Below are 27,191 nucleotides of genomic sequence, written 5' to 3'. Positions count from 1 at the left end.
GCAAAGAGGGGACAGATGTTCATTCACCAAATTTTAAGCACATGGGTTTGTTTGATTTTAACACTTAGGAGCTGAAATTTAAGGCTGCCTAATCAAGCTTCCTGACAAAACATCTGAACAGCTTGAACAGTGAAATACAAAAAAGCCCCACTTCAGTGAATTTTTAAGTAAAGTTAAACAAAATTTAAAATTTAAATTTAAATCTAAATAACTACAAGGCTAAAAACACAAAACATTAGGTCAAAAAGAACATTACGTTTATAAGGAAATTTTAAAATATGTATACATAAAACTTGCAAATTTCTTATAGAAGGCATGAAGGAATCTCATGTCAAAGGAAGGACATCTATTTATTTTGTTCAGATGTCAATGCTTTGATTTATTTTTTCTTTTATGAGATGTAGCTTCAGTACATATTGTATTTTTGCTGAGTACCATTCATTTTTTTGTTTTCTCCCATAATCATTTAAATTGATATGTGTTACACTTAGACAAAAATATTCCATTAAGACATGAAAGTGCAAAATCTGAGTATTGTTCACATTTTGTCTTTTAAATACAAATAAAAGGTAAATATACACTGTAGCTGAACCAAGTTTAGAACAAACATTTTTTTAGGTTGTCACCTTTTAAAATCCCTGACTTCAAAAAGCAAGAACTAAAATTGAATAGATGAGTTGGTAAATTTTCACTTACAGTATATCTTTCTAATTAGAGTGAAAAGCAGGAGTGTTGAATTCTCAGCCTTCAGCTGAGAAGCCTTCATGGACTTGTATAAATATAAATTAAGGAGGCTTGGCAAACTTGACTTGTTACCCAAACATGAAGCAGTTTTTAGCATAACATGGTAAAGGGACCTCAAAGTGTATTCTCTTTAAGATCTTCTTTATGACCACTGCCTATGTACAGTACACAAGTTCTCCTCATGGCTGTGTGGCCCTAAATCCCAAACAAGTAAACATTTTGGTATCTGGTGTCTCTAATTTGGCTCATAATGATTGGGTGTATGTATGTGCATGAGTATGACCAATAATCGGATAATTGGGTGAATGCATGTGCATGAGTGTGGCCAATAATGGGCAAATACCCTATCTAGGTTTGGTTGCTGTTTCCCCCCAGTGATCTATAACAACAGGGCAAAACAGTTGGCAAAGAAAATGTGTAGCTGGATGGAAAACATTCTTTAAGTTTTTGGCAGATTTTCAAATTTTAATTAATTGTTATATAGTACCCTTTACAGAAATTTGACTCAGATTACCACAGCTGCCAACTGCATAGCATAATGAAATCATGAGTAAACAAATGAGCAGGAAAATACTAAATGAGTTATGATTAAACCCAAGCCAATAAGATTTGTTTAACATCAGATGGCAAAGGAGAAAAGGAAATAAAACATCTGGTCTGAAGAATTTCCTTATAGAAAGTTTAAAGGTAAAGTCTGGCAGAACTAAACTAACTTGTCACTTAAGCTTCCCAAACTAATGCACAATGCAAAGTTGTCTAGGTCAGTGTCACAGAATGTGCTGCTGCGTTTTCAGAGTTGCCATCCAGAAGATGCTATGGTGTTAGAGTCAGTTCACCTTCTGTACCAATGGAGAGAAGGGGGGTACTTGCCTATGGGTGGAACTGGAACTCATCCGGCAAGTAAACTGAATAAAGATTAAAATGATAATGGGATGGTAACAGGCAGTCAATAAGTAAAGCGAGGAGACGTACTAGAGAAACATACAGTCTAATAGACATGGTGTCACATGATAACATTGTCAAATCTGTTTAGTTTAGTTCAAGGACAGGAGCTCTGAAGCTTTATCCATCAGCAGTTGGCAGAAGGCAGGAACCAACACTGGACAGGCCTCCAGTTCAGTGTTTTACAACTTTTTTTCAATGGTGGTACACTTTTTGTAACCAAAGACATCCCAAGGCACACCATTGTTCTGCTAACCACAAATACATTACATCTCATACACATGCTCAACTGTCCAAAGGGGCAGTACTACCAGAGAAGCCAATAAAAAAACAGCTCCAAGATCAGTGTTCACAGACGCACTTAATGAGCACTTTGATGGTGTCTCCCAGCTGTTTTGTCCCTTTGCCCGCCCCTCTCTGCCTGAGACTCACTGGTACCACACATCCAAGCAGGTGAACTCTAGCAGCCAGGAGACAAGTCCAAAGTGCTCTAAGTGCTGTGTCTGCAAAATAGCAAAAGTGGAGCTGCTTTTATGCCAGCATCTCCAGAGAGTCCTGTCCTCCTCAGACAGGTCTCAACCACTTTAGGGGCTTGTCTCTGTCATGTTCAGACATAGGTGCGCTACACTATTATTTCCAAGGCACACCTGGGTAGCAGTCACGGTGCACCACAGTGCCATAGTGCACTGGTTGAAAAAACACTGCACTAGTTCATCCGAGCCTGCTCATATCCACACCAATACTGGGCCAATTTAATAGCACCATATGACATAATTCACAAATCTGTAAGAAAGCCATATAACTATGAGAAAACCCTGGCAATAGAAAAGGGAATTATTAAGACTGCACAGATAGCAATCCGGTGGAAGATTCAGCCCACGATACTAGATGTTTAGATACAGTAGTACTAAACACTGCACCACCATGTTGCCTATGGTTTATGACAGGGGTGGGCAATGTCGGTCCTGGAGAGCCGCAGTATGTGCAGGTTTTTGTTCCAACCCAGTTCCTTAACGAGAACTCAATTATTGCTGATGAAGCTCATATTGCTTAAGTGACATTTTGATGCTTCATTTTAGTGGTCTCGCTTGTTAAGGTTTCTAATTAAGCAATTGGGTTGGAATGAAAACCTGTAGCCACTGCGGCTCACCAGGACCAACATTGCCTACCCCTGGTTTATGATGACAATTTTAAAACTGGTGCATGAACAGGCATCCGCATTACTCTTGTGTTTAATCGTGAAAGAAGTGTTCACGAAAGGCACTGGGGGACAAATTAGTAATGGAAATGCTTAAACTATTAAACTTGATTTACATGTATACCCTTCAATAATCACCTAGTTAATATCCACTCATTGCTCAGTTCTCAACCCAGCATTCTGCACTTTATGTTGGATGACACTTTATTCTCATGGACAGATATACCTTACCAGCCTGAACAAACACAGATTGTTATATTAACACTCATCAATCATTGCTAAATGTCAGTAAACAAAACAAATTCAGCGAAGTAATACCAGGTGGCAGACTTATATGGGAGAGAATCCATAGGCTTGAACCATTATTCGGACCCTACGTAGATGTTCTAAACAGAACCACGGAAAAACTACTAAAAAATGTCAAAACTTTTTTGCATTACACAAGAACAACACATAGTGCAAGAGTATATAATGGGTGTATTGACAGCCACAAAAAATATTTAAACAACAACTGACATTGCAAGTGATAGAGAGGCAGAGTATGCAATACAAAAGCTTACAATTATACTTGATAGGCATCAAAGCGCAGTATGCCATGTCAAATATAAAAAAAAAAGTGAGTTCCTTCCTTCATCTATTTTGAAAGAAAGAGAAGAAAAGATATTTAAAACCATTATTCTGGCACCTATTATTTTCATAATTTCGGGTATTTTTGGGTGTTATGGTAAAACTAAGAAAACATGAAAGCAAAAAAAAACAAAAAGGTTCAAAAAGTTAAAAAATGAAAAAAAAAAAAAAACTCATTAGCAAGTTTACATTTTCACTAGTTTGAAGAGTCTGGGCACTTTTTTCAAGCTAACAATAAATTTAATCTATTATTCAGTAGAGATACAGCCAACTGAGTAATTCTACAAGGTCCGGTTTGTATTTCTTTATTTACAGAAAACCTTTCCAAACTTTGTGGTTTCTCAGCAACAGCATTCTGCTGAGATATGCCAGGTGTAGAGAGTTAATTTATTTTCAAAAATGATTTCTCACTATTATGCAAAGTAACAAGCAAACTGTTGTCAATAAAATGCAAACACCTTACTGGTAAGCTGAAACATTTCAATGTCAGACTTTGCATTATTATACTGTATACAATAAGTTCAAAGAAATCCAGCAGACTGTCCTAAATGAAATGAAACAATTACAGCTAATATGTTGCCCCCATGAACAGACTGAAGTTCATCCTGTAAAGCATCATTTGTAACAAATAAATCTGCTGTTCACCCTGGAGATTAGTGAATGGCAGCTTTGAAAGTTGCCCAAAGCTCCTGTTACAGCAGACACATTCAAAAGTAGTGTCAAAGTTTACCGTCATGCAAAATCATCAACTTTATATGCTTCATTATTACTAGAACTAGAATGCTGTCACTGGCCAATGCTGAAAAATTGTCACTAACCCGACAAGGCATTTTTTTTCCTTCATGCACAAGTCACTTCATTACTTTTCAATGCAATCCCCCAAGACACCAATACATTTGGTCCACTTTGCCTCCAGTGATTTAATTCCTTTAGAATAGAAGGATTCATCTTGATCCTCCAGCCAACCTGTTACCACTTCCTTGAAGTCATTATCATCAGGTTATTCCCATCCATGTAGGAGTTTCAGTAGATTTCAAAACAGAAAATAATCACTTTGTACAAGGTCTTGACTATACAGTGGATGGTTAAGCTCTATGAGGCCACACTTCCCTGATTTTTAGGATTTGTGAGTTGGACATATGGTTGTGAAGCAGCAACATGCCTGTTCACAGTTTCTCACGATGTTTCTGTTAGATGGCCTCATATAATGACTTAATTGTGGAAGCATAGGTTTCTTCAGTCATGGTTGACTTGTGTGGGCTGAATTCCAGCAGAAGAAAACCCTTTGTATCCTAGAAAATGGTTGCCATAACCTTTCTGGCTAACTGTTCCGGTTACAGAATACTTGATCACACAATACAGACAAGGTCAGTTTTCCTTTGTGAGCTCTGGCCACACATTTTATTCACTTAAAATAAAGCTGAATTATCCTAATATAAAAACACACCAAAAATATATTACGAGTTGTATTTAGCAAACTGTAAATTTTTTATCCTTGTTACAATTTGTGTGTTCTTAGCTCCTGACTAGGCTGGATTTTAATTATTTTCAGACATTACAAAATTCAGAATATCAGATGAACAGTGATGAGACGAATGAACACTTTTACCACTGTTACCTTTTATATTTTCATATTAGAAAACAGTACATATTAGCTATGCTATTTTAGATTAGACTCTATAAGTTACATTCCCTTTAAAGATAATGTTTTTGCCAATGTACAAAAATGCAGAAAATTTTATGAAGGTGAAACGTATAAACTGTCAACCTATATGTGTTTATTTATGTGGAAAACAGTCTCCTAGGGCTGACAGTAAATACACGGTGCACATTACCAAGTTACAAATAAAGGAGCTTTTTATTAAAGTATGTTCATTATTTATTTATGTAATGTCCACTTTTTGTTTTCTGCACATGATCAAATACTATGAGACTTGAACTAACATTAATAATTACATCCATATGTCAGGGATTTAGCCAAAAATAGTATAAACTGTGTTTTATTTTATTATTAATGTTACTTTTACAGCAAAAACTCCCCTGTGATCACTGTTCAACACAATGCAGAACTAGTTCGGTTACATAAAATATAAATTGAGAAACTGTCTTAATCATATTTGGCACTGTTCCAGTTAGGATAGCCAGCAGGTTCCAGGAAGGATACCACATGTCTCATATCTCAGTGGCAGTTCACCCAGTTTCTTTTACATTAATGTGCAGATTCACTACAGTTACTATTCAAGTTTGGGTGCCAAACAGGTAAATTCAATAAGCTAAACATGCTTATTTGTACTTTTTCTAATGAATAGTCATCAGAATAAAAACGATGATGAAACACACTAAGTTACTTAGCTGTTACACATGCCCATGCTTGCTGATGATGCATACAGTGTAAACCATACTGCAGCAGCTCAACTACGCATTGTATTTCTGCTTTATTTATCAGTGGTTAACCAAGTCTGAATACCGTCTGTCTTGTCAACAGAATGAAGATACAGACAACAGCTAACTCACAGGTTACCCTGACTTAAAGGAATCTGTAGGTTTGAAGAACACACAGGGCACAGTGGTAAGTATCACCATCTCTCAGATTGATTTACATGTACATTAAAATTACTCATTTGGCTGATTCTTACAACATTTGTGATACCATTGGTTACATTTCTTTTGTGGCTATCCAGTTTTGGCACAGGCAGGTCAAGTGACTTGGTCATGGTCACACAGTATCACTAGCTGGATTCAGTGTCCTGTGTTTGAATCCTGTACCCAATCACTGTTTGTTTGGTATATTTCACAGACTGTAGTTTTCCACCCACATCAATAAACATGTACGTGTGAGGTTACCTGGCAGATCCAAATTTGCCCTTGATGGACAGGCACTTTACCCAGGGCTCATTCCTGCCTCATGTCCTGTGCTGCTACGATAGGTTCCGCTCACTTAAATGAACTTGAATTGGATTAAGTGGATTTGAAAACGTTATGTGTACATACTTTTAAAATTCTTATCTGTGATTCACTATATATTTTAAACTGTTTTTATTGTTTCCCTCAACAAGATCCCATCAAATACCCAAATTAAAACAATGAGAACCACTTCTTGGTTTTACTTTTACATCACAAAAATATTCATGTCAGCAGGGTTGCCAGGTACTACAGTCAAAATCGCCCATTAGCAAGTTATCCCATTTTGAGAATTTCTCCCATTTCTGAAAAACCAAATGTCATGAGTGCTGTTTAGTAATTTACAAGCTTAATAAATGCTCTATTCAAAAAACAGAACACTGTTCTCTTGTAAAGACAGGTCATGCTACTTGTACAAGTAAATTAAAGTGAAATATTTTAAATTATTCCAATGAAAAATCATTTTGCTATTCAAAACAGGTACAAATATTTGACTTTTGATAAACAATCATGCAATGAAAAATCTCAGTATTCTTTAATACTATTAAAGTTTAATGAACTTACTACATATGAATCTATAAACACCATTGTGAACAATTATGTGCTCATTTTAAAATGGAATAACTCAAGATAGTTAAAATCTAATATGAAATCACAGTTTCATCACAAGCCAAAATAATAAATAAATAACAAAAGTAATCATTTAAATAATATATACACCACCTATAAACTCTGGATCTGTAATTTTGATCACACAAAGAAAAAAATTAAAAACCTCTAGTTCTGTAATCCATTTACTGTTGAATCCCTGCCTGTAGCTTAATGCTTTGGGAATTGGGAGTCATTACATATGGTAATTGATATACAACAAGTAAAATACAGTATGGGGTGGCACGGGTCCTCCCTGCGTGGAGTTTGCATGTTCTCCCCGTGTCTGTGTGGGTTTCCTCCAGGTACTCTGTTTTCCTCCCACAGTCCAAAGACATGCAGGTTAGGTGCACTGGCGATTCTAAATTGTCCCTAGTGCATGCTTGTGTGTGTGTGTGTCTGCCCTGCGGTGGGCTGGCGCCCTGCCCGGGGTTTGTTTCTTGCCTTGCGCCCTGTGTTGGCTGGGATTGGCTCCAGCAGAGCCCCGTGACCCTGTAGTTAGGATATAGCGGGTTGGATAATGGATGGATGGAAAATACAGTATGCAATACTGCAAATATATGATTCTTGTTTTGTGGAACTAAGTGTTTAACATAATAGAACTCTGCAAGCTAATACCAGCCCTTTTGCATTTAGATTGAACTCTGAATCTTGTTAATAAAGTAAAAAAAAGTAACAGGAAAACTTCTGACTAGAGCGGGCTAAGAATTATACACAAGTTTCAAAATGAGTGGGCAGTATGTTGGTTATTGCTGGATGATGCTTGCATTTTGTGGACTTAGGTGTGAAGAAGATGTAGAAGGTATATGGAAAGTTACAGTATTTCCTCAGGAAGGTCATTCATATTTAAACAAAATCCCCCTTATCTTTAAGAAATGCCCCCATGTTATATTTTTATTCCACTATTTCCTTCCCAGGTTTATGATTTTCCCCGAAAATGGCAGGAATCCTCCTAACCCGGTAGCCCTGAAAGTCAGGAAGACTTTATTTCGACTGGTAAGAATATGTATGGGTGGGATTCCCAGTGTATACTGTCATGATTTGGTGATCTGCCTAGGACTAGATTTTGGCGTCTCGCAAAGATTATAGGTTGATGTGAGTTCCATATCCAATTTAAAATGGCCAAAAGTTTTATTGCCATAATTAAATTAGGCTATGGTTTTGCATCAATGATCCATGTTTCTGAAAATTCATTCATTGCAGCAGCATAACTGAAGCAAGCTCAACAGGTTACGGTCAGAATGTCTTAAAAATTATACTCAGATATTAAAACAGCAATTTCACGCACTTAATCATGACAGTGTCATACACGCTGCTATGACGAAGGGTGATTTTCTGGCACAAATGAAACAAGGATTAGTAGCACGTGCTTGCCAGCATGTTCCGCTGTGCATTGCGACCCAGCCCAATGCTTCCGTTTAACTTATTAGGGAATGTACGCTGTAAGCATCCGTCTGCGGATCGGCGTTAAAGCGATCATTTAACATGCCTGCCTCTGGAGTTCGCCGCAGATTGTTTTGGTGTACTAGCTGTGCTCTACGCTAGGTATCTAACCTATCCTGTCACTCATGTACGCGATTAGCGTGAGTCATCGTCGCAGCAAACAAGAACACCTCAAGGAGAACGTGTAGACGCGCACGCCTTCTCTCAGGTTTAGGAATGGTATGGAATGCACAGTGTGAACAGAGGTCGTGCAGGTGCCTGCGAGACAAGGACGACGCGACGAGGCTCTGTTTCACTTTTTACTGTGTAGCCATAGCGGCTAAGACGACGCGTCATCGACCTCATTAGTGTCCAGCTTTTAAACCTTGGCACTTGATTTTTTTTTATTGTAAGTACAGTAAATGCAGGCAGCGTTTGAATTTGCCGTCCTAGGCGACTACTTAGTTCAGCTATGTTACCTTCACATAAGTAGCACGGTACAATCCTAAAAGCATTTATAAACTTTAGGGTCCCGTCGACCACCCGCTTTGTTTTAGTACTCGGGATCAAAGATCCATCCCTTTCAAGTAAATATACCTTACGTAAATGAGTATTTGGGAGGTTAGGCAGCTTGATTTCATTACGTAATATGCCAGTAAGAGATTCTTTGAACAATTGTGTCTTTCATAAACTGTTTTTCGGTTAGCTGATGCGCCTTGGGTGTGTTCCAGTAGGTCTGCATTCCAGTGCATTTACTTTAGGAAAAATAGACAATCTATCAATCTATTAGCTTTTAAAATCTATACAGTATACCCCAGTGAAGAAAAAAAATCTCACACATACATGGCACACATATATACAGATGTACTGTACACACACACACACACACACAGGCATATATATATATATATATAAATATATATATATATTCTTAAGAAGCCAAAGAGAATTATTTTTAATGCTGATTACCTGGGATTACTTTATTTCTTTGTATGACTCATACCACTGTATAATATTAGAATAAATACATTAAAAAGTGACAATAACTGTGTTTTTGAAAAGTTTGGTAATACTTTTTGAGATGGGTAGAATAACATAGGTTTAATTCCCAAATTAATTTCATTCCATATATTTTTGTTTTAATTCCACCAATAGCACACTTGATTCCCACGAATGAGGTGACTGGATAGGATTGCAAGTTGTACAGTTGATCAGCTTAATGTTTGTATTCCATGGTGAACACAAATGCTAGGTTGCCTCAAGCAGAGGTTTAAAATGGCTGAGCCAACATACTTTGACAGACAAGTATCATGGCTGCTGTCGGCGTACAATAGCACACTAAACTGGCTTTTCGAGATGTAGTGTTTAAGCTGTTATGAAGAAACTGGTCAAGCTAAAGACAGAAAACACAGTGGAAAACACAAAAATCAGTCTATATTGGATCCAGTTAAGTTGCTTGCTTAGCATCTGACAAAGTACTTCTCCTCAACTACATAACTATTGTGGAGTGTTACAGCTAAGAATAAATTCTTGCTGAAGAACAGAAAGCTGAACAGACGGCAGTAAATGAAAGACTATAAAGCAAAGAGTGATAACCACTGGGAGAAAGTCTTATTAGTGCAATGAGTCTAAATTTGAAATGTTTGGTTCTCAAAGATGCCAGTATGTCAGAAAATGAGTTGGTGAGAAGTACATTGATGCCTGTCTGTAGCCTTCAGTGACGCAGAGTGGTGTCTGGACATGCATTTGGGCCAGTGGTGTGGGGAATCTGGTCAGAATTATTGGAATGATGATGGCTGGGAGATGTACACAGATTTTGATTCATTATGATGTACCTTAGAGAGAACTTAACTGGCAAAAGCTTCATCTTTCAGCACCATAATGACCTCAGAAACACTGCGAACACGATTAAGACATAGCTAAGGCAGAAGTTTGCAAATGGAACTCCTAACAGTATTAGACTGGCCACTTTAGAGCCCTGACCTCAAAATAATTACAGCTGTGTAGGATCACTTGGACAAGGAAAAGAACAAAAGCAGGCAAAATCAATAAGCTTGGATGAATTTACAACATGACAACTTGAAAAAACTGCACAGCACTGCATCAGAACAAATTGCCTGATTTTTGTATAAAATGGAAGGCCACCAAAATGCTGAATTATTTTATAAACACAAGACATTCTTGTTAGTTTTTTATTTAAATTCATATTTATCTGTGTTATTCTAATAGTATGTAGTGTTTTCACAAGCAAATAAACAACACCCAGAAAACTAGCTTTTGAAATGATTTTAATGAGTTGCATAGGAGTTTTATTTGGCTTGTATGCTAATGGTTTCTGGTTTTCTGTATCCTTATTGTATTTGTCTTGTTAGCTTTCAGAGCCTTCACTATTTCAGCTGTTTAAAACCTACCAACATTTATACTTACAGATATCCAGAATATACTTTATATACTGTATATGTACTGTATGTAAACAACTCTCTTTTGTGTCTTATTACAGTCCATCCATCCATCCATTTTCCAACCCGCAGAATCCGAACACAGGGTCACGGGGGTCTGCTGGAGCCAATCCCAGCCAACAAGGCAGGAACCAATCCCGGGCAGGGTGCCAACCCACCGCAGGACACACACAAACACACCCACACACCAAGCACACACTAGGGCCAATTTAGAATCGCCAATTCACCTAACCTGCATGTCTTTGGACTGTGGGAGGAAACCGGAGCGCCCGGAGGAAACCCACGCAGACACGGGGAGAACATGCAAACTCCATGCAGGGAGGACCCGGGAATCGAACCCAGGTCCCCAGGTTTCCCAACTGCGAGGCAGCAGCGCTACCAACTGCGCCACCATGCCGCCCCCTTATTACAGTCTGTGTATGAAAATGCCACTTTATTAAATCTTCTTTTCTCCAACAATAGGTTATCAACAGGTTTTATATATATAGTTTATATATTTATATATATATATATATATATATATATATATATATATATATACACACACATATATATATATATATATATATATATATATATATATATATATATATATATATATATATATACACACTATGTACTCATGGCAAAAGTTAAGTTTGACATGGCTTTAAACATTGTATGATGTTAGTGGACACGAGATACTGTACATTGGTATGAGCATGTCAGACATTGTGGTACTGTGGCTGAAGCAATGGACTCCAAACCACCAGGCTGCCAATTTACTTTTTCCCTTAGGAATTCTGTGTGAACCTGAGCCAGTCAAATAAACAGTTCATGCCTCAATTCTTAAAAATCTCTGTTAGCAATTGTAGGTTATCATAACATTGGAGATTGTCTTGAATAAATGGCTTTGACCAGTTCTAAAAAATAAAAATTATATGTACAAACAAAACAAAAAAAAAATAAATGACTTTTGTTTTAGATTGAGAAAGCCACCAAGCTGGTAGTTGAACCCCACTCATCGTGAACTTATTTGAGTGCTTGACTGATGCTTAGTAAAAGGTGGAGAACATTTTGGTGAGCTGTTTTTTCTGCATGTGCTTCAGGAACATCTTTGGCAGTCTGGCTGACCCTCCGTGACTGGTTATGCTCCCTCATTCTTTCTGCATTTTGAAAATGGTGCTTTCTAATGTTTTGTATATTATTTTTAGCTAATGAAGTGTTGGCATTATCTGACATTTGGACAACCAAGATAATGGATACTGTCACTGTTTTGATTGACTTTAGCCTTAACCCCTGTGTAGGCTAAGGTCTTGAAATTATTCAAGGAGGTTGATAATTGCACCCATGTTTGTTTCAAATTTTATTTTCATTTTTCTTGATGTTTTAGAGAAAAATCAAATTGGACATGAGCGTCAGTAGTCTTTGTGCCTGAGGAACCAAGTTACCCAAACTATTCTATAACATTTCAGTAATCATTTAATGCTCTGAAGCTGATCTTTCTGATCATAAAATAGGTCTTTACAATTGCAATTGACAAGAATTCATAATTAATTGTAGAATTATGGTATTTGAGGGTTCTTCTATGGTGCCTCTTTCTCTTGCACGATTTGGCTCATAAACTAATCAGCACATCGTCATCTCATAACAGGCTTAAGTTTTGAGTTTGGTATTTTTCCATCTAGCTGTTTTAGCTCTACACCGTCCTCAAGAAACTGTGACACAGAGACACACAGACACACACCCATCATCAAGATATCGATTTTTCAGTATCGGGGACCCTAAAATTTCGAGATCCGTTGAAAACCGGATATAAAATTTTTGACAAATCTAAAGCTTTCGGTTTTGCCCAGGCTGTTTCTAATGCTGATTAGGTTTTCAGCACATCTACTTATGTTCTTCAGGTAGCTATCATAAGCTGGTTGTAAATTCAAGCAAAAATATTTGTTTTTTTCAGTTAATTTTCAAATAAAACAGATGAAAGAGAATAATGATGAGTACATATATTGGTTTGGTATATATAAGATGGAAAATGTGCTACCACTATGCAAAAATGTAATTATTTTTTTTGACATGACCATCTTTAAATGCCTTGGCCAAAGTCTTGAAATAATGAAAGGAGACTAAAAATGTTACCCATAGTTTTTCATTTTTTTTGATGTTTTTAAACATTCTGTTTAAAACTGTGCAAAACATATATCTGGATATCTTTATCCTTGATAACTCTTGAACTAGATAGGCTAGCCGTTTTGGTCAGGCTGTTCCTTATGCCTGTGTGTACAGCTGAATATATTTTCACCACTCCTAGTTAGTTCCTTTTAGTAACTGAAGGAAAAAATATATATAATATGCTTTTTTAATTTTGTTAAAATAAAACATGAAACAAATACATAATTACGATATGTAAGTCTGGGGTCCGGATATGCAGTGGCTCTTGGGACTGCTAAGGAAAGTTCTGTCAGGATAACCATTCGAACTTCCAAGCCCTTTCTAGACCCTGAAGAAATCACAGGCAGCAATTTATTTATAATAATTCCTTTTTGTAACATATATGTGTTTCCTTAACTATATTTTGGGTTTAGGATCTATCTATCTATCTATCTATCTATCTATCTATCTATCTATCTATCTATCTATCTATCTATCTATCTATCTATCTATCTATCTATCAGCGTTTTGCATATCTGCTCATTTTTTTAGACAATGTGTTTTCCACATTAACACATTTAATGAACATTTCTTTACAAAATACAGTATATATTATTAGAACAAGTATGGGGCAATAAAACTCCTATCTCAAGACAGTGTCTGTAAGTACTAAGAAATACATATTTGCAACCCATCATTATTCTTCAATCATTTTGTTTCACCTGTTTTAAGGAAGGGCTGCTGCCATCTACAGTCAGTGTTTGATTCCCAGTCCAGTCACTGTTTGTGGAGGGTGCAATTTCCCAAAATCTGTGTTGGTTTCCTGCTGGCTGCTCTAATATTCCTTGCATATCCCCAAACATATTTGGTTAATTGGTGACCTGGCCCCAAATGAGTGAGTATGGCTTTATGCATGAGTGTATTTTAAGATGGAATGGCATACCTTCTTTGTGTCTGATATTTCCAAGTTGAGCTTCTGCTGCACTCATGTGGAGAATTAAGTGGATTTGGAAATTAATAGGTGTATAATTTAAGAACAGTTGTACCTGAGAAAAAAAGGTCACTGTCTAACTGTCAGTATTTTATTTATTGGTAACACATGTAAAAAGTTATAAAAGACATGTATTTCTGAGTACTAGCATTAATGTTTTGTATTATTCTCTTTTTCCTTAAAATGTCACCCTTTCTCCATTTGCTAAATGTGTCATGAAGCTGAATCACTGTGCACTTGAGTAACAGCTGAAAGTATAGGGGGACCGATTTAACTGCTGCTTTCTATCTTTTCATGGTGCTATGTTTGTGATGACTGCCTTGCACTGTTATTTAACAGAACACTAAGCAATGAGTAAAGAACAGATGTCACGAAAGCAAACTAAATGATTTTTTTCAAGAAAATGTTTACATATTAGTGAGCATGTGGACAGAATAGTGGTAAAGCTCTGCCTCAAACAGTGGTTTTTGAGATGCTTTCAGGTCGATTGGACATTCTCTGAGTGAGTGTAGAAGTAGACCCTAAAATAAAAAAGGACATAGATTCTGTATTGTGTTCACTTCTTCAAATATAATCTGAAGTCACTGACAATGAAAGCATGTAAAGAAAAAAGATGCATAGTTAGAGAGTATAAGTAATATATAAGATGTGTCTCTTACAGGTTTATAGGTTCATTATTGTCACATGTACAGAGTACAATGAAATTCTTACTTGCATGTGCAATCAAAATGCAACATGTTGCATTAATAAGTGTGGCTACCTTAACTTGAAAGTTCAGTCTTCCTTACAAGAAAAATCTTGGAGAAGTAACATAAACATGTTTTGATTTGATTAATACTTCAAAAACTGCTCTTGCTTGGTTGGTGTGTTGGTTCCATTGATATTATAGGTTATCATACAAACACAGCATATTAATGAAAGGTTTCTGACCATTTGGATGATAGTGCTTTTTTGTAATTTTTTTTTCCAGTTTCACTTATCTTTTATTATTTCTGTACCTCCAGAAATTACCTCCATCCATCAGTTCTCTGGATCCAGTTTTCTTATTACTAAACAAGTAATACTACACAAGTTTTCTCCGTACCAACATAAACTCTGCCTTGTATGATCCTGAATCAGAATAAGCAGTCTAAACAGTAAAGACTGATGGATTGAAGTTAAAACATTCCTACTTGTTTCGTCATGTAATAAATTAATAGAACTCTGAAAACAAGTAATATGAAGTTCCTTCAACATCTGTGATTTCATTTTTGTTCTTATTTACTGTATATAGGGTCAAAGTTAAAACAAAATCTTTTCTTAAATCAGAAATGAGGAGAGTAATTTTTAACATAGCATTCAGTTCAGCTATGTGAAGACCACAGGCTATTCTGGCAGGACTGGACTAAAGGCAGTAATCAACCCTAGACATGGCACCAGTCAATTGCAGTGCCCACTCATACTCACCTACAGAGGGGCCAATTAGGACCTGCTAAATACCCAAAAGTAAATGTGTTTGGGCATATGGTAAGAACATCTGTGCAGATATGGGGATAACATGCAAACTCCACTCCGATAATGTCTGTGCACAAGATTTAAACTGTGGAATGCTGGATCCATAAGTTGGCAGTGCCACCTAGTATACCTCCATACCACTGGAAAATAAATGCAAAGAAAGAATTATTATTATACCAAAATTAAATCAGGGGTGAATCTTTGCACAGAATAAAAATACAAAATAAAAATTAGGTGATAAAGGTCTTTTTAATTTTTTTTTTACATATTCCTAGCAGCAACTTTTAATAACTTCATCTGATACTACAGTATATAAAAGCTGTGCCATTTATTCTGACCATTTTAATCATGATAATTCTCTGAGCAGTAACACTGGAAAAAGAACTAAAGCCCCATGAATAGCTGGGTTGTTTTGGATAATTATTAGCTTGAAATATTCTAAAAATGTCAGACTGTTAGGTCTGTGTTGTATTTCTAATAATGCACCAACACTGCATACTTGTTAATTGAGTGTAAGGTAGATATGTCCTATACCTGAATTATATATTTTAGGCTTAACATATTTTGTCACTTTGTCATCTTTTTTCCCAAAGTTGCTGGATATTATGTCGGCCTGTACACTGGTAGGCAGAATCTCTTTGTTTTTCCCAGTTGTTTCTGGGGTTTGTCAGAGGTGTGTTTTTGCTCCTACTCTGTTCAGTGCTTGGATGTACAGGGTGTTGGGCAGGGTTGTGGGGTCCAGTGGCTGTGGGGCATCTGTTGGTGAAGAAAGATTCACTGATCTTGACTTTGCTGACGATGCTGTAATCTTTTCAGAGTCGATGGAGGCACTGATCAGGGCTCTCGAGAGACTGAGTGAGGAGTCTGAGGGTCTGGGCTTGCGAGTGTTCTGAATGACCACCAAGATCCAGTCTGTTAATGACCTCTTCCACATGGGCATCAGTGGTGTGTTAGTCTGCAGTCTGTCAATCTCATCTAGAGGTTTACTTCCCTCGGCAGTGACGTTCATGTCTCTGGTAATTCTTCCTATGAAGTCAGTAGACAGATTGTAAGAGCATGGAGTGTCATAAGGACACTGGAAAAGGGTGTGTGGCACTCCTGATATCTTTAAAAAAGGACGAATGTCCAAGTCTTTAGAGTCCTGGTGCTTCCTGTTTTGCTATATGGTTGAGAGACATGGACATTATCCAGTGACCTGAGACGAAGACTGGACTCCTTAGGTACTATGTCTCTTCGGAGAATCCTTGAGTACTGCTGGTTTGACTTTGTGTTGAATGTTGCTCACTAAATCCTGAATGAGGCACATTAACTGCATTGTGAAGGAGTGTCAGTTACGGCACTATGGCCATATGGCGTGATTCCCTGAGAGTGGTCTGGCTCGCAGGATCCTCATTGTTGAGAACACGAGTGGCTGGACCAGGCCAAGGGGTTGTCCACGTAATACCTGGCTGTGACAGATAGATTGTCATTTCCGGGGAGTGGGACTGGACCACGTGTTGGCCAGGGGAATTGCCAACTGGGATCCCAAGCTGTTTTGTCGTGTGGTGGGTGCGGCAACACACTGTACAAGAGCATGCTCCCCGACCTGACCTGACCTGACCTGTCATCTTTTTGCTTTCTTCATCTTTCTTTCTTGTGTGCGTTTCCTGTTGAGTTCATTAGCAAACTAGTGTACACGTTTTGGATGAAGATTTACAGAAATTTCATTTTTTATTGTTATGCTGCCACTGCAGTCTGCCTTTCAAATGCTTAACAGTATTTATTTAGAAGCATGCTGTTAGGATAGAAATTTGAAATTTCATGAAATCCAGTCTACACTTGGGAGCGAAGGATTAAAACGTTAATTTGAAGTTGTTGTTGTGGAAACGGTGAGTAATAGGTTGTGACAAATGGTACTGCCAGGCTTTGATTAGAGTTAGGATGATTTCTGTGTGGAGTGTAAATGTTGCCCATGTAAGAAATTTAGTTTCCTCTCACAATCAAAAGACACTGTTTGAAGTCTTTTGGCAAGTTTGAATTGTAAAAATGTGGGTGGTGCCCAGCTATGAACTTGTGTTCCATCAGGTTTGGGTTCTTAACTACGTCTGTTGCTCCTAAGATAGTCTGTGGCTCCTCTAAGCGTCTACCATTAAAAAATGTTTATAAAATATATGAGTGCATGTAATAAAGATCCATCCATCCATTTTCCAACCCGCTGAATCCAAACAGGGTCACGGGGGTCCGCTGGAGCCAATCCCAGCCAACACAGGGCACAAGGCAGGGAACCAATCCCAGGCAGGGTGCCAACCCACCGCAGGACACACACAAACACACCCACACACCAAGCACACACTAGGGCCAATTTAGAATCGCCAATCCACCTAACCTGCATGTCATTGGATTGTGGGAGGAAACCGGAGCGCCCGGAGGAAACCCACGCAGACACGGGGAGAACATGCAAACTCCACGCAGGGAGGACCCGGGAATCGAACCCAGGTCCCCAGGTCTCCCAACTGCGAAGCAGCAGCGCTACCCACTGCGCCACCATGCCGCCCTGTAATAAAGATAAGCTTTGTAATTATTACAAAATGGTAATAAATTTACTACAAAATAATTACATTGCTCAGTCTTTAATTTGATACGGTATTATATTTCTATTTGAAAAAGCCTTATATAAAATACATCCCTTCTAGGAGACATACTTAAGACTATACATTCATTCTTGTAAGTAATAAAAAATACATTCTGAATAATTGTAATCATACTTAGCACCACCATCTGTTGACAATCTGATTACATCTGGAAGTAGCCTAACAGCAATTTATAGTTAACAAAAAATAAATCTACACTAATAACAGTCTGTTTTGTAAAGTATTTAATGTGCCAATTGCATTCTCAGACTGTAATAAATTCATAAATTCATAACAAGTCACTGGAAACATAATTGTAGCACTTTGTGGAAAGTTGGACCTAACTGGTGAAGAATTTCCATAAAAATGTGTCAATTATTTCTATTTTCGTGTAACATTACGTGCTTGATAAATATTCTTGTGCATAAAATGCATGTTTAGAATAGATGCTTGCTGTATGTAGACACTCAGCTAAAGCCTGTCATACAGAGCATCAAGGGCTCTATTTTTAGGAAAAGAGGTATAACAAATTAGTATGGGCAGGTAAGCAAACAAGAAGTTTTTTTTATGCTTTCAACATAAAAATATGACAACTTTACAGGGTTTGATCATTGTGATCTTGGGATACTTGCTTTGCTTGAACAACACACCAAGAATTCCTTGACAAGGGGGTCTTTGTGAGGTTCTGCTTTCAGCCCAGCAATGCCTGCGAAGATGTTCATATGCCCATTGGGAATTACCTAAGAGGACCAGTGAATTGTGCAGCACGTTTTACAGCATACATATTACTGCTTTCCACCACTTAAAGAGATAGCACTGTCTATAAATGATCAGCTAAAGGCCCAGACCCTGGACCAGTGACTATCTTGCTAAAATCTCTTTTCATGGTATGCATTGCTTTGTCCACCAGTGACACAGTGGCATAGCAAGTACATCGCTGGCCCATAGGGGAAAATACTGAGAGGGCCCCCTCAAGGCTTATATAAAGACTTCAAGAAAAAAGTTTAATAGAATATAGGTAATATTTAGTGGTATATAGAGTTTGTTTGAAATATGTTTTTGTATGTCAAATATTAAATTTTGTGTAAGATGATGACACTAAATATATTATTTCAGAAACCTGATTAGGCCACTTAAAATTAAAATACTGGGAAAAATGCTTACAGGATTTTTATTTGCAACCCTAAATCAGAAGAAGTTGGGATGGTATTGAAAATGCAAATAAAAAAAATACACAGTGATTCTTAAATTTACTTTTACTTTTATATTTCATGTTTTTTCTGGTCAGCTTCATTTCAGTTGTTAACATACTGTACATCCATTCCTGTATTTCAGGCCTGCAAAGTTTGGACGGTAAAGCATTCACCGCTTTGTAATGTCGCCATTCCTTCCCACAACACTTAAAAACTGTTTTGGCACTGAGGATACCAAACGATGAAGCATTTCTGGTGTTATTTTATCCCATTCTTCCTGCAAACACATCTTAAGGTATGCAGCAGCACGGGGTCATCGTTGTAACATCTTTCGTTTCAAAATTCTCCACACATTCTCTATTGGGGACAGGTCAGGACTGCAGTTAGGCCCTCTTCTTCTATAGCCATGCCTTCATAATGTGTGTTATTTTTTTGTCTATTTCTTTTTTATCAGAGAAATTTGTCAAACTTGAGAGTCTTATTTGTGACATAGTTTTGGATTGTCCTGTTGAAATATGCATGGACATCCTTGGAAAAGATGTTATCTTGAAGGCAGCTTGTCTTGCTCTAAAGTGTCACTGTACTTTTCTGCATTATTGCTGCCATCACAGAAGTACAAATATGTCTTTGCCAAGGGCACTGACACAACCTTATATCCATGACAGACACTGACTTTTGGACATGTTGTTGATAACAGTCTGGATGATCCATCATCTTTGGTCTGGAGCACATAGCATTCTTTTCTTACAAAATAATCTGGAATACTGATTCGTCTAAACACAGTACACATTTCCACTGTGTGATGGTCCATCCCAGATGCCTCCAACTACAGAGAAGTTGACGCCGCTTCTGGACATGATTAACATAAGGTTTCTCATTTGAACACTAAAGTTTTAAGGGACATTGATTACAATCATTTGTTATTAACAAATGAAATGAAGTTGACCAGATTGACCAATTGGGTTCATACTGTCTGCAATGAAATAAAAGTCAAAGTAAATTTAAGAATAACTGGAATTTTTTTTTCACATTTCCCATACCATCCCAACTTTTTCTGATTAGAGGTTGTAATTGAATGGACATTTAATGAAAAGTAATTTAAAACTACTGCTGCATAGATTTTATTATTGATTAGACACCACAGGAGAAGTGGACACTTATGTTATTTTCATTTATGTGTATGGTAATATTAATGACAGAAAGTATACTTTGAATTGCATTATATCAGGTCAGTTTACTGTTTTTTATATTTCACATGGTATGATTTACTATTTATAAACAGTATAATGTAATATCACACAAATATCTAGAAAATTGTTGTTTAAGCATATTCTCATGTTAATGTTCACAATTGATAACTTGAATATCACAATCAAAAACTAGAAAGTTGTTCTCATAAATGGTAGTCATATAAGGTAAACTAATTATACAGTTATGTTAGATAAGTTTTTTCTTTTTAGATTTCTTTTTGGAAAATTCCTTGATGAGATTGCTTATCTTTATTTTTTTGTCTCTTTCTTTTTCATCAGAGAAAATTGCCAAGCTTGATAGTCTTATTTGTGACATAGTTGATCAGATTTTTTTTATTAGTTTCTATTTGCTGAAAGGTCTTACAACTGTTGTTACTATCACAGGAGTTGTCAAAAACAAAATACATGCAGTACAAATATCAGGCAAGATTGAAGCTGGCACAAACAGAATTTATCGTATCTTTCATATACAATTTCTGTTACTAGATGCAATACATACTTGCAAACTTACCCATAGATTCACCTACTTCTGAGCTTTGCTGCCTTCTGTCAACAGTACACTAGGAACCACCTTGTTCACGACTTTAATTGCTGCCTTCCAACACTAATGTAATGTTCCATGAAAGCATTCCCCATAACACTTGCATCTGACGTGTTAACCAAATTTTCACAATGTATCACAGTGTCAGTGGCATAGCACAGAATTCATGACCTCCCCTCCCCACAATAACAGAGGTGGGGGCTCCTTCTTGGAAAAAAAAACATTTAGCATTTTCACACATTTAATGTTTTTTGGATGCTGTTGTAGACATGAAAGGTTCTTGTCTGAAGAAGCACGAGTCTTCAAAGACTGTGTTCACACGGTAGCTAAAAGTGACTCTATCCTGATTTTCTTTGAACGGATTTTTGTCTTGTATCTTTTTTTTTTTTTCACAGCTCTGATAAATTGTTGCCATAAGTTCTCAAGAGGAAGAACAAGCATCCTGGACGGGATAACATGATTTCTTGCCTGGTTGGGAGGCCATAGAGGAAGGACGGAAGAAGTTGAGATTTGACCCGGTCAGAAAACACCTTAGATTCTTCATCCTGGCACAGAGAGAAGAGTGATAAGGAGACTGGGCGAACGTGATTGCTGGGTGCAGTTCATGCCTCCACACAGCAGGAAGCAGTGTTCTTCGAGGCTAACCCTATTGAGACACCCACAAGATGGCATGGGACTTGGAGTTCAGTAGTACAGTTCTGTTGGGGTCTTTGTGTGCTGCAGATAAGCATTACCCCTGTTTCCATCTGACCTGGAAATGCTCTGGACAACCAATGCCGGGATACTGGAAGCAACAACAACAACATTTATTTATACAGTACATTTTCATACAGACAATGTAACTCAAAGTGCTTTACAAGACGCAAAAAAGAAAGTTACATGAAAACAATAATTAAGAATAGGCAAAAATATTACAAATAAGTAACAGAAAAACAAGGTAAGGTGAGATAGCTGGTGGGACAGAAAAAAAAAGAAAAAAAACTCCAGTTAGGTTGGAGAAAAAGTAAAATCTGCATGGGTTCTAAGGCCAAAAGACTGTCCAGCCCCAACTTGGCATTCTACCTAACATAAATGTTCTTAAATCAATCCTCACTGTTTTCAGGCTTCACATGATAGGATTTGATGAAGTTAGTCTCGTGGACAGGTGAGACACCCACCTTCATCCCATCATCACAGGTGGCTGCATGGTTCCTTGATCAGGTGGTGGTGGAGCAGATCACCACCACAAAAGAACCAGGAAAGACATCAAAGAATAGTGGGGATTAGTAGAGATTGCAGATCCTGAAGAATATGATCATTCTATGCCCATACAGGTGCTGGTCATAAAATTAGAATATCATGACAAAGTTGATTTATTTCAGTAATTCCATTCAAAAAGTGAAACTTGTATATTAGATTCATTCATTACACACAGACTGATGTTTAATCAAATGTTTATTTCTTTTAATTTTGCTGATTATAACTGACAACTAATGAAAGTCCCAAATTCAGTATCTCAGAAAATTAGAATATTGTGAAAGGTTCAATATTGAAGACACCTGGTGCCACACTCTAATCAGCTAATTAACTCAAAACACCTGCAAAAGCCTTTAAATGGTCTCTCAGTCTAGTTCTGTAGGCTACACAATCATGGGGAAGACTGCTGACTTGACAGTTGTCCAAAAGACGACCACTGACACCTTGTACAAGGAGGGCAAGACACAAAAGGTCATTGCTAAAGAGGCTGGCTGTTCACAGAGCTCTGTGTCCAAGCACATTAATAGAGAGATGAAGGGAAGGACAAGATGTGGTAGAAAAAAGTGTACAAGCAATAGGGATAACCGCACCCTGGAGAGGATTGTGAAACAAAACCCATTCAAAAATGTGGGGGAGATTCACAAAGAGTGGACTGCAGCTGGAGTCAGTGCTTCAAGAACCACCACGCAGAGACGTATGCAAGACATGGGTTTCAGCTGTCGCATTCCTTGTGTCAAGCCACTCTTGAACAAGAGACAGCGTCAGAAGCGTCTCGCCTTTGGACTGCTGCTGAGTGGTCCAAAGTTATGTTCTCTGATGAAAGTAAATTTTGCATTTCCTTTGAAAATCAAGGTCCCAGAGTCTGGAGGAAGAAAGGAGAGGCACAGAATCCACGTTGCTTGAGGTCCAGTGTAAAGTTTCCACAGTCAGTGATGGTTTGGGGTGCCATGTCATCTGCTGGTGTTGGTCCATTGTGTTTTCTGAGGTCCAAGGTCAACGCAGCCATCTACCAGGAAGTTTTAGAGCACTTCATGCTTCTTGCTGCTGACGAACTTTATGGAGATGCAGATTTCATTTTCCAACAGTACCTGGCACCTGCACACAGTGCCAAAGCTACCAGTACCTGGTTTAAGGACCATGGTATCCCTGTTCTTGATTGGCCAGCAAACTCGCCTGACCTTAACCCCATAGAAAATCTATGGGGTATTGTGAAGAGGAAGATGCAATATGCCAGACCCAACAATTCAGAAGAGCTGAAGGCCACTATCAGAGCAACATGGGCTCTCATAACACCTGAGCAGTGCCACAGACTGATCGACTCCATGCCACGCCGCATTGCTGCAGTAATCCAGGCCAAAGGAGCCCCAACTAAATATTGACTGCTGTACATGTTCATACTTTTCATGTTCATACCTTTCAGTTGGCCAACAATTCTAAAAATCCTTTTTTTGCATTGGTCTTAATTGATATTCTAATTTTCCGAGATACTGAATTTGGGACTTTCATTAGTTGTCAGTTATAATCATCAACATTAAAAGAAATAAACATTTGAAATACATCAGTCTGTGTGTAATGAATGAATCTAATATACAAGTTTCACTTTTTGAATGTAATTACTGAAATAAATCAACTTTGTCATGATATTCTAATTTTATGACCAGCACCTGTATAGTCTTTTAGGAATACAACTAAAATTTAGCTACAGAAAAGTCAAATTAAAATAATGGGTTTTAAGCAGTTTTAAAAAATATTCTACAGTATTAGCGTGGTGAATTTCTGTTGGTAAATTATTCCAGATTTAGGTGCTTAACAGCAGAAGGCCACCTCACCACTTCTTTTAAGCATGGCTCTTAAAATTATAAGCAGAACATCATTAGAAGATCTAAGGTTATGAATTGGAGTGTAGGGGGGCAGGCATTCCAAAAATACAGGATGGAGAAGGGTTATTTAAGGCTTTCTAAATCATTAGTATTTTAAAGTCAATTCTAAATGACACAGGTAACAAGGCTAAAACTGGTGAGATGTGCTCAGATTTTCATTTTCTAGTTAGGATTCTGGCTGCTGCATTCTGCACTAATTGCAACTGAATCATGTCTTTCTTAGGTAGTCCTGTAGTAGGGTGTTGTACTCAAGTCTAAGGGAACAAGAACAGATATACAGCCTCTGTCCGAATTAACCTGCAAATCATTTATGACTTTAACCATTGCAGTTCTGTACTATGCTTTGTTCTAAAACATGACTGAAATTTGTCAAGAACAATACGTTTAATCAAATAATCATTTTGCTGGTTAAAAATAGCCTTTTCTAGAATTTTACTTAAGAAAGGAAGGTTAGAAATTAGTCTAAATTTGTTGAAGACAGAGGGGGGATTAGCAACTGCAGTCAGGGAAGACCAATGTGTCTAATGATGAGTTCACTATGTCATGTCCACTGTCTATTAGGACATCAGAGACTTCTCTGAAAAAGCCTGTTGGTAAAGGATCAAGCAGTCCTGGATCCAGTTTAAAAGAAGCCTGCAGCCTCACCTTGGGGATTCAAAGTCAGGAGGCAGCAGGCAACACTCAACTGGAGGTGGAAGGAGGAAGAGAATCTGTTTATTTTGAAGAATTTGGGTTGAGTATTATTTGAAAAGTGTTGGTAGCAAATAAAAACATTTTATTTGAACCCAGAGTTGTGCTGGATGACATTGTTTCTAAAGTTTTGGGCTCAGTGGTACCCCCTTGTGCTTACATAGTGATTGATCCAAATCTGTCTATCCTGAATGTGCTCCCCATTCACAACATCCATCCATCCATCCATTATCCAACCCGCTGAATCCGAACACAGGGTCACGGGGGTCTGCTGGAGCCAATCCCAGCCAACACAGGGCACAAGGCAGGAACCAATCCCGGGCAGGGTGCCAACCCACCGCAGGACACACACAAACACACCCACACACCAAGCACACACTAGGGCCAATTTAGAATCACCAGTCCACCTAACCTGCATGTCTTTGGACTGTGGAAGGAAACCGGAGCGCCCGGAGGAAACCCATACACAACATGAATAAAATAATTTTGTCAGACAGATGCAAACTAAGAGATGTTAGTTGTGCCTCTACTTCAAATCATTTCAGTGGAGACAGGTGTGGATTTGCCAGCTCAAGATGACAAGGAAAAGAATCAAGAGGTTTGAGTGCATTTATCCAAGCTGGTATTCTGTACACAGAAACAAAAGACCTAAAGTACAGGAGTCAGGACTGGTGAGAGTGACGTGGATGCTCTCAAATTAGTTATTATGAGAGCACTGTAAATACTCTGAAAAGTTTTAATTCCATTATATTTTTGGCAAATTATACTTTTCTAAGAAATCTAATTATCTATCTATCTATCTATTGAGAGTTTTAGGATTGTAATAACTAGAAAATGTAGTCCTATATGGTACCACCCCCCCATATACCCCATATACCCAATTATGAAAGTCCATTATCAGAGAATAGATGGAAATATCCATGAAACATTCTGACATCTCACTAAGCAAATGTAAGAGGTACAGTATTTAAAAGCATAACTACATTCCTCATAACTTGAGGGTAATTTTGTGAAACTTTTACTCAAGAAGTAATAGCTGGAATTCCTGAGTAATCTTTAAGTAAAGTTACAATAATGATACTTCAGCAATTTGAAATTCTCTTTTAGGTTTCCTTACTTTTTTGGTTCAAAAGATAGGCGAGACTCTGCTGATATTTTAGTTGTTATTTTCACTTCTTAAATTTTAACTACAAACAGAAATTGAAGGGCTTTTTAAAGAAATCAAATAAAGAAGACTTAAAAATAAATGTTTATCACCAAACATTGTTTGCACATTGGCATCTAGGTGTTAATTGTTTCTTCATTTTTGAGCCTTTTGTTCTGTTTTCTTTTTCACATGCACCAAATGCTTAGCTTTGTTTACTCTGCCCATTTTCTCTTTACTTTCTAATGTATTTTTTTTATTCTCAAGTAATTCCATTTTTTTGTTTTTTGGCATATTTGTAGATTATTGATCCACGTTCTTATATTAAAACATACAGTAAAATAGTTTATTAGGAATGCAGTGTGCTATTAGGAATGCAGACTCCTTCACAAAGAGGATAAAGTTAAATTGTTTGAGCTTCTTAGTTTAAGATTACTTTTCAGACACTGAGGCAAACTAAATATTTGTCCTGTTAAACCAAGTTGTAGCTATTGCTTGAAATTCCTGGAGAGTTCATCTCCAAATGTAGATAACGAGTTTATGGTGTATTTATTGATAGGTTATGCATTGTAGACTTATAAATATAAAAGAAATATTATCAGTTATGTTTTATGGCATTTGTTAGACTGTCTCTGTACCACTTGTGGGGCAATCAGATGAGTTATATACATTAAATATAAAGCAATTATTTACATAATTTTAAAAGACTCTTTAAGACTGGATTACTAAAAGTTAACCAGTATTGACTGAACTGATAACTTGTTTCTAAAATTATCCATCCATGCATTGTCTACATTTTCTTAATCTGAAACTCTTCAATATTTTAAACAAAACATCTTTACAATACATATGCTTATATCTTAATATGACCTAACAACTTAAGACTACAGAAATGTACAGTGATATCTATAAAATAGCATAATGGCAATTAGACATCAAGCCAGTGTGCTTGACATGATGCCTAAGATATAAAGTTGGTTGTCCCAATATCTCATCTATATACATTTTAAAAGTTGTCAAGGTTTCCACTTTAATTATTCTGTATTTTTTTTACAAATTCCCATATCCCATTGTGTGAAGAAGCACTTTGTG

The 27,191-nt window shown here is 37.3% G+C and overlaps 1 long non-coding RNA gene across 1 annotated transcript in view; it reads left to right on the top strand.

Moving 5' to 3' along the window:
* Positions 1 to 26,291, top strand: part of LOC114646957 (uncharacterized) — a 28,895-nt gene extending 2,604 nt beyond the window's left edge. Inside the window, exons 2-4 of the long non-coding RNA XR_003715447.2 lie at positions 5,997 to 6,080; positions 19,501 to 19,653; positions 21,545 to 26,291. This is a non-coding gene — a long non-coding RNA (uncharacterized LOC114646957). The remainder of the gene's footprint in view (positions 1 to 5,996; positions 6,081 to 19,500; positions 19,654 to 21,544) is intronic.
* The last annotated feature ends 900 nt before the right edge of the window (positions 26,292 to 27,191 follow it).

This window comes from Erpetoichthys calabaricus, chromosome 2 (genome assembly GCF_900747795.2).
Source record: "Erpetoichthys calabaricus chromosome 2, fErpCal1.3, whole genome shotgun sequence".
Lineage (NCBI taxonomy): Eukaryota > Metazoa > Chordata > Cladistia > Polypteriformes > Polypteridae > Erpetoichthys > Erpetoichthys calabaricus.
This window is presented reverse-complemented; position numbering and strand designations above follow the sequence as displayed.